Raw genomic sequence first — 10474 nt, 5'->3', positions numbered from 1 at the left:
TATCAGGTTGGTGCAAAAGTGATTTTGCTGTTGTTGAGTGGCATGTTCTGTAGATGTCTTTTAAGTCTAGTTTGTTTACAGTGCTGTTAAAGTCTTCTATTTCATTGTTGACTATCCATTATTATTCTGTTGATCTAACATAGTTATTCTATCCATTATGCCAGTGGGGTATTGAAAGCTCCTGCTGTTACTATTGAACTGCCCATTTCTCCCTTTAATTCCCTCAGTTTTGTTTTATGCATTTTTTGGCTCTATTGTTAAGTGCACATATGTTCATAATTGTCATATCTTCTTGAGGGATTGATCCATTTATCATTATGAAATGTCCCTTTTTTTCTTAGGAACAATTTTTTTTCTTAAAAGCTATTTTGTCTGATTTTAGTGTAGTCATTTCAGCTCTTATTTTGTTATCATTTGTGTGGTATATCTTTTTCCGAACTCTGGAAATTATCCAAAGTTTTGTAGCAGTCCAGAGCTCTAAAAAAGTTAATCCTGAGAAATATTGTCAGTTTTTAAAATTGATTTTAAGAATAAATTTCAGAGGTCTACACTCTGCAATTTTTACTGATTTCATTGTTTGACTCATTCTTTCAGGACATTTAAGAGTTTTCCTAAGTATCTGGTTTTGAGAGACTTTTGTTATTGAGTTTTGACATAATTGCATTGTGATGAGAACGTACTCAATGTGAATAACTTCATTTTGTTAATTGATGGAAGTTTTTCTTTTAACTTGGAATTTTAGAGTTAGAATAAACTATAATTAACTGAAGTTTAAATAAATGGCCTTTTAAATTTCATTCCTTGCTGAAAATATTTCACATACATACAAAATATATAAATATATATAAATATTTCATATGCATATATGTAAATCAACTTTCATGGACCACTCAGGACATAGACACTAATGGATGCAAGAGAACATTTCTGTACTGGTTAAGGATTTTGCAATGTTTAAGGGCCATCATTCAAATACACGTTTTGGTGTCAAACTGGTCTGGATTCAAATACCAGTCCTATTACCACCATGTGACCTTGGACAAGTTACTTAACTTCATGTCCTTGGACAATTTAACATCACTAGTCTTCCATTTTGTCATCTATAGAATTAATATATATTACAACTTTTACATGATTGTTGTCAGGATTAAACAAAATGACCGATATCTAGAATGGCTGGAATGGAAGACATGTGAAGGAATAGGGTGTAAAATGTTAGCTGGGGCCAGATCAAAAAGAGCTGGGCATGTAGAAGGTGCCTCAAAAATCTTTATTCTTTTCCCTATTTCTTTATATAGCTATCACAGGACAAGCGCAGAAAACTGGGCTTATTGGGAAACGAAGACACTCTCCCCTCCAGAAGATCTGGTAGTGTTTGCTAACCAAATTGGCTGACTTGCACTTGCATTTTTTTTTTTTTTTGGTTTTTTTGGTTTGTTTGTTTGTTTTTAGTAGAAATGGGGTTTTGGCCAGGCTGGTCTCAAACTCCTGACCTCAAACGATCCGCCCACCATGCCTCCCAAAGTGCTGGGATTACAGGCGTGAGCTACCGGCCTGGCCACTTTATTGTTATTTTCTTCTCTCTGAAGGGTAATGACAACAACATTCCAGTAAAGTGAGACTTCTAGTTGGTTGAGTTCCAATTAATTGAGGTTTTATCTATTATCAATAACTGGGAGTTGACTTTAAATAGAGAAAAAAACCTTGTGATCCTCTGAGTATGTAATTTTGAATGGAAAAGTGTTAAGACTAATCACTTACTGAAGGGTCTGTGAGAAATTCTGTATTTGGCTTTTTATTTTGAGGGTCCAGGGTGGCATCAAGTATTACATTTCTAAGAAGAAATCCATCGAGTAAAATTTTGTTCAAGTGAACTCAAATTAAGTTTCCCAATTAATTCATTTAGCTTTCCTTTAATAAGTGTGTTTTGTGTTGAAATACCGGTATAAAAAGAATAACAAGTATTAAGTCAATTGAGAGTAATTAGCAAAATGGTTCTTCCTTTGTTGGGTTTAAATGTGGTCTGATCTTTGAGGGTTTAACCTTTTCTAATAGGATCGTTTGGTATTAAGATAGGGAAAAGTGAATCATTAGTAAAATTCAAGCCACTACATTCTGCTTTTAAATCTGTGTTCACCTTTCTACTCTTGTAATCTAAGCTCAACTGTTCATTCCTTTTATCTCCATCCTCTTCAAATCTTCTTCATGTTTTCCTTATAGATTAAAAGATGGGAATTTAAAGCACTAGTTTTATGTAGTTTGTAGATGTGTACAAATGCCTATATTTGTTTACATACATACACATACACCTTATTCTTGAATGTGCACCTCGGGGTCTACAAAAGATATCCACATATCTTGATTGTTTATCACAAAAGCGTTTTGAAGTCAGAGTTTTTGATCCCCATTGTTAGAAATGGGGAAGCCTAGATTTTTTAATCCACTTTAAACTAAATTTTTTTCCCCCATACACACAATATTTAAATAACATTTCATAATTTAAATATAAATTAGTGCTGTCCGTTTTAGGGCTATACACTTACTTCAGCTTGGTTAATGACGCTCCTCTTTGGAAACTATCTTCTGAGCCCATTCTTATGACTCTCAGTGGTGCAAAAGTTTGGTCTTCTGAGAGTGGGTTTAATTTTTGGAAAGGACACCTTCTCTGGAAGCAAAGTCTAATGCAGTGCGGGGGCGGCGTTGGATCAAACTGAGCAATGCTGTTTTTGTTCACCGACTAGGTGTGTATCTGAAGAAATGACTGTGCTTTTCTTTTACAACTCAGATACTGGCTCTAAGGACATTTCCCCAAGAGGAGTTCCAAAATGGGAAGTACTGGCAGTGAAAAGGCTACTTTTGATAGACAAAGGTCACTTGGATGTTTCAAGTGCTGAGAGTTTCCTTCAAAGTGGTCTCATTGCATTTTAGGCAGGCAGTGGTCATTACACAGTAGATCAGCTTGTTCCCTGATGATTTAAGTATAACTTCACTTTCACTGACCTCACCTTCTATAAAACAAAGCCTTGAAGCACTTAGCAGGAGTCACTTATTTTAAAAACCCTAGGCCTCCCTTAAATCACACTTGTTCCCTTCAGGCCCTCTGTAGGCATTACCCTAGAATCAAAGTGAAGAATGATTTGGATGTCCTGCTGATGTAGGAAACATCTTAGTGAAGAGAAATACCTCTGTTGATTGGATTGAGGAATCCTAAAAGCTAGACAACTTATTCCAAATCTTTCAAATGTAAAGAACTTGGATGCATGTGTGTTTTACTCCTCTAAAAGGAACTGTGACTCAGGTTAGGACTGAGAAACAAATGTAATCAGTGGTATTCAACATCCTTTTAATTCTGGGAGGTCACAGTGTTAAAGGGACTTAAGGCAAGGATCCCATAACCAAAGCATGCTGAGAAATACATAATAGGATTCAGGAGAAATCATCCTCAGGAATATTAAGAAATAATCACAGTTCTGTGGTGCCTTTCTTCTTTGCTACTGAAATGCAGCCAACTCTTGGTGGCAGAGCACGCAGCCTACTTCCACACAGCACACTGCATAGCACAAGTGGAAAGAAGAGTAGGAAAACTTTCAATGCCTTCCCAATGTTTAACCAAATTTTTATACTCCTGTGAAAAAACCCTGATGCTTCTCATTGTAATGCTTTGTCTGGAAAGAGTAAGTATCTGGTAATTGACCTTGGTTAGGGTTCTTGGAAGCTACAAACACAGGGCTGCCAGTTTTGAATTTTTCCATTGCATTGTGCAATGGCACAGTCAGGGGGTTCTGTCCTTGGACCATTATGCAGTAAAGGTGTACACAAATAATTCTTTAAGAATGTTCACTTGTGAATAGAGTTTGCTGCTGTGGCATATGCTTCCTTTAGAGACAAGGAGCACCGGCAGAGGGATGGTGCTGGCTACAGAGGGCCACCCTTAATGCATATTTTGACTTTTGATTTTTACAGCCAAGGCTGGACTGTTCCTTTTGGACTTTGATCTAAGCCTTAGTCATTCATTACACATTGTTATGAACCATTGGTTTAAATTACACTGCCTTTCTTTATACTCTCCTCCTTGGTCTGCCTTCCTAGGTCCATTAGAAACATTGCTTCATAGAAGCACTATTGAGAGAAAACAACAGTGCTTCCATATTTCCATATTTCCCTTCCTATGTGCCCCTTCTCTCTCTCTGTCTTTCTCTCACTCTCCTTCCCCTTTCCTATTTAGTGAAGCACCTGCATTATTTGTATGTGACCATCAGCCCTTTTATATTTCACAGAATAGCAGAAAGAAAAAACAATGACAATTTTGAAAAATGTACTACTTAAGTACACTCCATTTTTTAAAGTTGCTTTTTTCTCTGACCTATGTAAAATGTAAAGGTCTAAGCAGTATTATAGTCACACTCCCATTTAACTGTCACTCAAGCAATCAGAACCTTCAAACAACTGGCAGAAGTTGCAACTGCATGTACAATCTGGGGAATCTTACACTGACCAGAAGACCTGCACTCCAAAGCTGGCTGCCTAAGTCTTCAGACACATAGGGAAAGATGCTGAGGTTGCCTAGCAGTACTTCACATATGCTAATTGCAGCCATCAATGATTGTGGAAAGAGGGGACTCTGTGGCTAAGATTGGCTGGTCATGGCATATAATCAGTTTGAGTGCATCTGGGGAAAATGATGCAGGCTTGTATAAAAAGGGTTGTATTTACCAAGGAAATACTGTATCATATATGAGCTGTTTTTAATGAGCTGAAAAGAATTATTTTTATAATAAACAGTGACACAGTCTGGTGGAGAAATGCAAATGTCAATTTTTTTTCTTTGCCTTAGAAAAGAGGAAAATAGGTCTCATCATAGGATGAAGAAGACAAAGATGAGTAAAAATTGGGGGAGGGAGTGTACAAAATACAAGACACTTAAAGCACTCATCTATAATTTCTCCAGTTCTTCTGAATTATCTATCTATGCCTGAACCTATACAAACTGTGGTTTGAATTGGGATGGAAAAGTACTGCCCCAGCCTGCAGTTTAGAGGTCTCAGACTATATCTAGTTCAACTCATTTCACTCATGTATTCATTTATGCCTTCCTTCCTTCATTTATTCATCAAACATGTTTGAGGGTTCACTGCATTCGAGGTGATAGTAATACAAATATAAGTAAGATATAGTCCATGCTCTGAAAGAGTTCAAGTCCTATTGGAATAGTACATTAGCAGACAGAGTAGAAAGTGGAGAGGCTAAGTTGTGTCCAAAACGTAGTGGGAGCTCAAAGGGGAGGATGATCTCTTTTGCCAAAGTAAGTTAAAAAAAATCATAATAGGGCTGGGCGCAGTGACTCACGCCTGTAATCCCAGCACTTTGGGAGGCTAGGGCAGGTGGATCACTTGAGGTTAGGAGTTTGAGAACAGCCTGGCCAACATGGTGAATCCTCCATCTCTACTAAAAATACAAAAATCAGCCAGGTGTGGTGGCACACACCTGTAGTCCCAGCTACTCGGAAGGCTGATGTAGGAGAATCACTTGAACCCAGAGACAGAGGTTGCAGTGAGCCGAGACTGTGCCACTGCATTCCAGCCTGGGCCACAAAGTGAGACCCTGTCTCAAAAAAAAAAAATCATAATAATTCACAGACCAGGTAACACCGTTACTGATGAAGAAAATGAGGCCTGCAGAGGGAAAGTGAGCTGCCTAAAGTCTGAGTGGGAGGCAGAATTGGATACCACCTTGCCATTGCTATAAAGGCCTTTGGTATCACACCTCAGTACAGTAATAACAGGCCAGTCTTGCCCCCATAAATAGCAAAGGAAACCTGAACCATTTACTTAAAAAATTCCACAGAAACAAAATTACATTCTCCTATGGGACATGGGAGGTTAGAGAGAATGATTAGAAAGATTTAGTGTTCCCTCCCTTTCCCTCCTCCTCAGGCTTATTTTGCTCAGCCAGAACCACCCAAGACAGCCTGGACTTTGGGTCCTCATGAGCCTTTTTCCTAGTGGGTTGTCACCAGGGCTGATGGTTTGTCTGCAAGAGTGACGTCCTGGGGTTGGTAAAGGGCTGTATTTCTAATCATCTGTAACTAAGAGGTTAGATCAGTTAGCACATGTGTTATCCTCATTCAGGAGTGAAGGGAAGTCCTCGCTGCTGGGGCAGCCTCGCCCCAGTGAGCAGTTTTATTACATAAAGAAAGAAGAATCTCCCCTTCTCCCCCATTAATCTGAATCTCATTTTCTAATGAGTTCACCTTCTGGAAATGTTACTGGAGTTACTTACATGATCAACTTCAAGGGACTTCTTTATTAAGTCATAATCAGAGGGTTTTATTTGATAAGATTTGAACATGAAGAAAAACAGCAACAACAGACCAAGTCTGGAAATCTGTCTTTATTATTATTTGTTAACAGGAAATACAAGGGTAAGGAATTATGATCTCACCTCTTTCCTTGATCATTTTAAGCATATTTGTGATAGAGGTCTATAACCCTTTTTGAGTTAAGATGTGTATATCAGAGGGAGTAAGATGATGGATGAGTTATCTAAGAATATGCAATAAATTGGTAATGCTAGAGGCAATGATACTGACTCTCAAGCTCGGATTTAACTTCTTTTGGGTCACATTACAATCAGAAAGTAAATGTGTGCTATGTGTAAAATATGCAAAGGAATATTGTACCACAAAATTTTTACATGCTGTCATTTAAATGGGAATGTTAGCTACACAAAATGAAAGATTATAATAATGTTAATAGATTTTTTCTTCTTAGGCTTTATTCATTTATTTGGAAAACATATAGAGTTACACTGTTCTAAAAGTTATAAAAGTTCTAAATTCACTCATCTTCATAACTACCTTTGAGGTAGATACCATTATTATCCCCAATGCACATACAGATGTTAAACTGGATTATTTTAAATTTTAATTTGTTAATAAAGGGAAGAAGCAGTTACATATTTACTTCCCATTATTATTCAAATCGAGTAGACCCATTTTTTTTCTTCAAAAGAAAACGATTAAGGCAAATTGCCAATTTCCATTTTTTCAGAGAAATCAATGTTTATGGTATGCCCGTTATCCTGCCTTATCCTCAATCTCACCCTTCCCTTCATCAATGAAAATGTACTATTATTGGCTTTTGGAAGAACACAGTAACTACTGTATAATTACACGCTATCTCTCAGGAGCAAAGCAGACTTGGGGTCTGAATGTTATTTACAGCCCCATGTTTTCCTTCCCAAGACTTCTGCTGTCTTCTAGCTAATTTTAGCTGTGTGAAGGAGGAAGACTGATGGATCCAATTGCCAAAGCAGACAGAGTGTGGACATGCAGTGCCAGGTTCATGCCGTAACTGGTGATCACACCTCAGTAGAACCTTGCAACAGTTCTTGTAATCCCAGCTGGGCCTCCCCTGAGCAGAGACAGCAATTATATGTAGTGGCTTTCAGATGTAAACAAATGTTCATGGGGAGCTGACTTATAATCAGCCAAGTCATTTCATTTATGGCTTGCATCAAATTGGAATGAAAGGCTCTGATCAGGGAAATCGAGCACATTCATTTACTATCTCAGACAAGTGTTTTTAGAACGTATGTACATTTCTTTCCCTTTAGAGATATGACTGTTCAGTATATTTAAGGCTTTGAAAGCACTTTAGAAATACAGTGTATCTTAAAACTAACTCTATATCTCCTTTTGTACTTAGCTCCAGTATACCAAGTACATTTGGCCATTTTCCATTACTGTTATTTATTATGACTCAGTGCCATATGCCTGGGAAGGGATAACATAGAAAATTATGTTTTTACGGGAACGTTGGTGGTGCCATGTTGTTTCTCTGTTTCTCAGTCTCTGTCTCTGTTTCTCTCTCACACTCGTACTAATTGTGCTTCAGCAAATGCTTTAAAATGATAATAGCTGAGAGAATTGTTTAAAAAATACAAAAACCATACTAAAACTTTATATAGAATGAGTTAAAAACCAGAATGTCTATTTCTTTCAGCCATTGGTTAGGTATGAAACAAAAACTGTTAAAATGCATGGGCAGATGTGGAAAATGTGAGTACATAAGACCAAATGATTCCGGACCTCTATGGCCTGCCATATACATTTCTTTCTCGTGGTTCTTGGAATCAGTCCTGCCTTGCTATTTTCTTGAATACAATATGCTGCCTCTCTGCTCAGGTCTCCTACCCTTGCTTCTGCAGTGCCCATGACTATGCTCCAGCCATTTAGCAAGTACTCAAAACTTTAAGACCACTCAGTGTTTGAACTCAATACACAGAGGAAATGCTAGGTACTTTGGAACGTGAAAATAAAAAAGTGAACTCCTCAAAAAGAGGTGTATGAACTAGTTTGAAAAACAAGATAATGTGCAGGAAGAATTCAAATCATTAGGCAAGCAGTCTGAAACTGGATATGAAGCAGGGAATCAAAGTAGGCTTGGACTGGGTAAGTTTCCTGGGGGATACGGGACTTCAAGGAGTCCTTGAAGAGAAGTCAAACTTGAGGTTTATGGAGGAGGTAGGAATTGTGCTAGTACTGAAGTATTTGGACCTGGGCTCAAGTCCTGCCTACTTCTAATAATGGCTGTATAACATTGGGAATATTAATTTATTTACCACACACTTATATAACTGTTATACATATATATATAAAACAGTGCTTACAAAGCACTATTCTAAGTGCTTTGTAAATAGTAACTCACTTAAACTTTATAATAATTCTATGAAGCAGGTACTATTATTATCCTCATTTTCCTCTAAGAGGAAACTAAGGAACAGAGCGGTTAACTAACTTGCCCAGGGTCATACAGCTAATAAGTGACAGAGCAGGAGCCAAACCCAGGCAGCTAAGTCTACACTAAGCTACTATACTATGCTGCAAATTCACAGCTTTTCTATTAGTTTTCCATTTATTGAACAAATAGAGGCAAGAATTCATTTGGGTCCTGTTTTGAAGAATATATGTGATAAGGTCAGTGAAGAGTGCCTGGTACAAAGAAGGCACTGGATAAAAAAGCTGTTTTTTTTTCTCTCTCTCTCTTTTTCATTTCCTTTCTCTTGAAAACTCAGCTTTCTCCTGGTTCTTGGAATCAGTCCTGCCTTGCTATTTTCTTGAGTACTGTATGCTGCTTCTCTGCTCAGATCTCCTATCCTTGATTCTGCAGTGCCCATGACTATGCTCCAGCCATTTTGTGAATACTTTGGGTTTTTTTTTCCTTTTATTTTGTTAATTGAGTTATAACAATTGTAACTATTTCTGGGGTACATAGTGATGTTTCAATACACATATTGTACAGGATCAGATCAGGGTAATTAGCATATTCATCATCTTGAACATTTATCATTTATTTGTGTTGGGGACATTCAGTATTCTCCTTCTAGTTATTTGTGAGTGATTTCTTAGTATGTGTTAAGTTCCCAGCCACAGGTGCCTACCTCACCCTATGTAGCAGGCCAACCTCTAAATTACAGCCCCTTCTAGTCAGTAGTTACTGAGCCGGACCTAGCTGTGTTCCACACAGGACATCCCTGTCCTGTCTTGGGGAGGGATGGGGAGGCATGTGTCTTCTGTAGGCACTTATTCACTCAATAGGTACTTAATACATATCTGTTTATTGTGTGTCTGGCCCTGTACTAGGTGGTGTATGATACACATGAAAATAGGGAAATGAAAAACAATACAGGACAAAGGGAGTAGGGAAGACAGTAGGGCTGAGGAAGCTCTATGCGCCATCCAGGAGACCGTGCAGCTCCTGGCTTTGCCCAGCTTTAGTCCTCAGAAGCCCTTAGGCTGCCTCCCCATGCTCGTTCCCTCTTCTTTCCCTCCCAGCATCATTTAGCCATCCTTCATCTGCTGGCTTCAGGGTCCAACTCCCAGAAGCTAAGTAATCTGATAAAAGTAATCTCCGCTAAAGTGTTCATCCAGCTAACAGGTTGATGTGTTATTCTTCCGGGGTAATTTGTTCATTTCGAGAGGGGTTTTTTGAAGACATTAAGGCATGATGGCAGGAAATTTTGGGTCTCATTGCAGCCTGGAGAGGAAGAGAGTGCCCCCACATGACCCAGGCTTTCAGGATTAGCCTCAGTCTGGTTTCTATGGCCATTTGCAAAATCTTCCTGGTGCCAAAGGCACTTCACTGTCTTATGAATTTTATTATGCCTCAACCAAGTTTGGATCAAAGAGAAAATGCACAATCCTCCTGTTTTTTGTAATTTGTTTTTTTTTTTTTTTTGTATTTGGAATGTGTTTTCTTGGACCCATGAAGAAAATTCTCCTGATCACAAGAGAAGCTGAGGAATGGGCTATTTGTACTTGGATAAAAATAGGCAGTACTCATGATCTGGTAGGCAGCATTCTAAGTGCTTGACATATGTGATCTCATTTAATTCCCACCACAAACCCCATGAAGTAAATACTATCATTATCTCACTTTTTGAACAAAGAACTGAGGCACAGAGAGGGTAAGTA

Source organism: Macaca thibetana, chromosome X (genome assembly GCF_024542745.1).
Source record: "Macaca thibetana thibetana isolate TM-01 chromosome X, ASM2454274v1, whole genome shotgun sequence".
NCBI classification, from domain to species: domain Eukaryota; kingdom Metazoa; phylum Chordata; class Mammalia; order Primates; family Cercopithecidae; genus Macaca; species Macaca thibetana.
Note: the sequence above shows the minus strand (reverse complement) of the source record.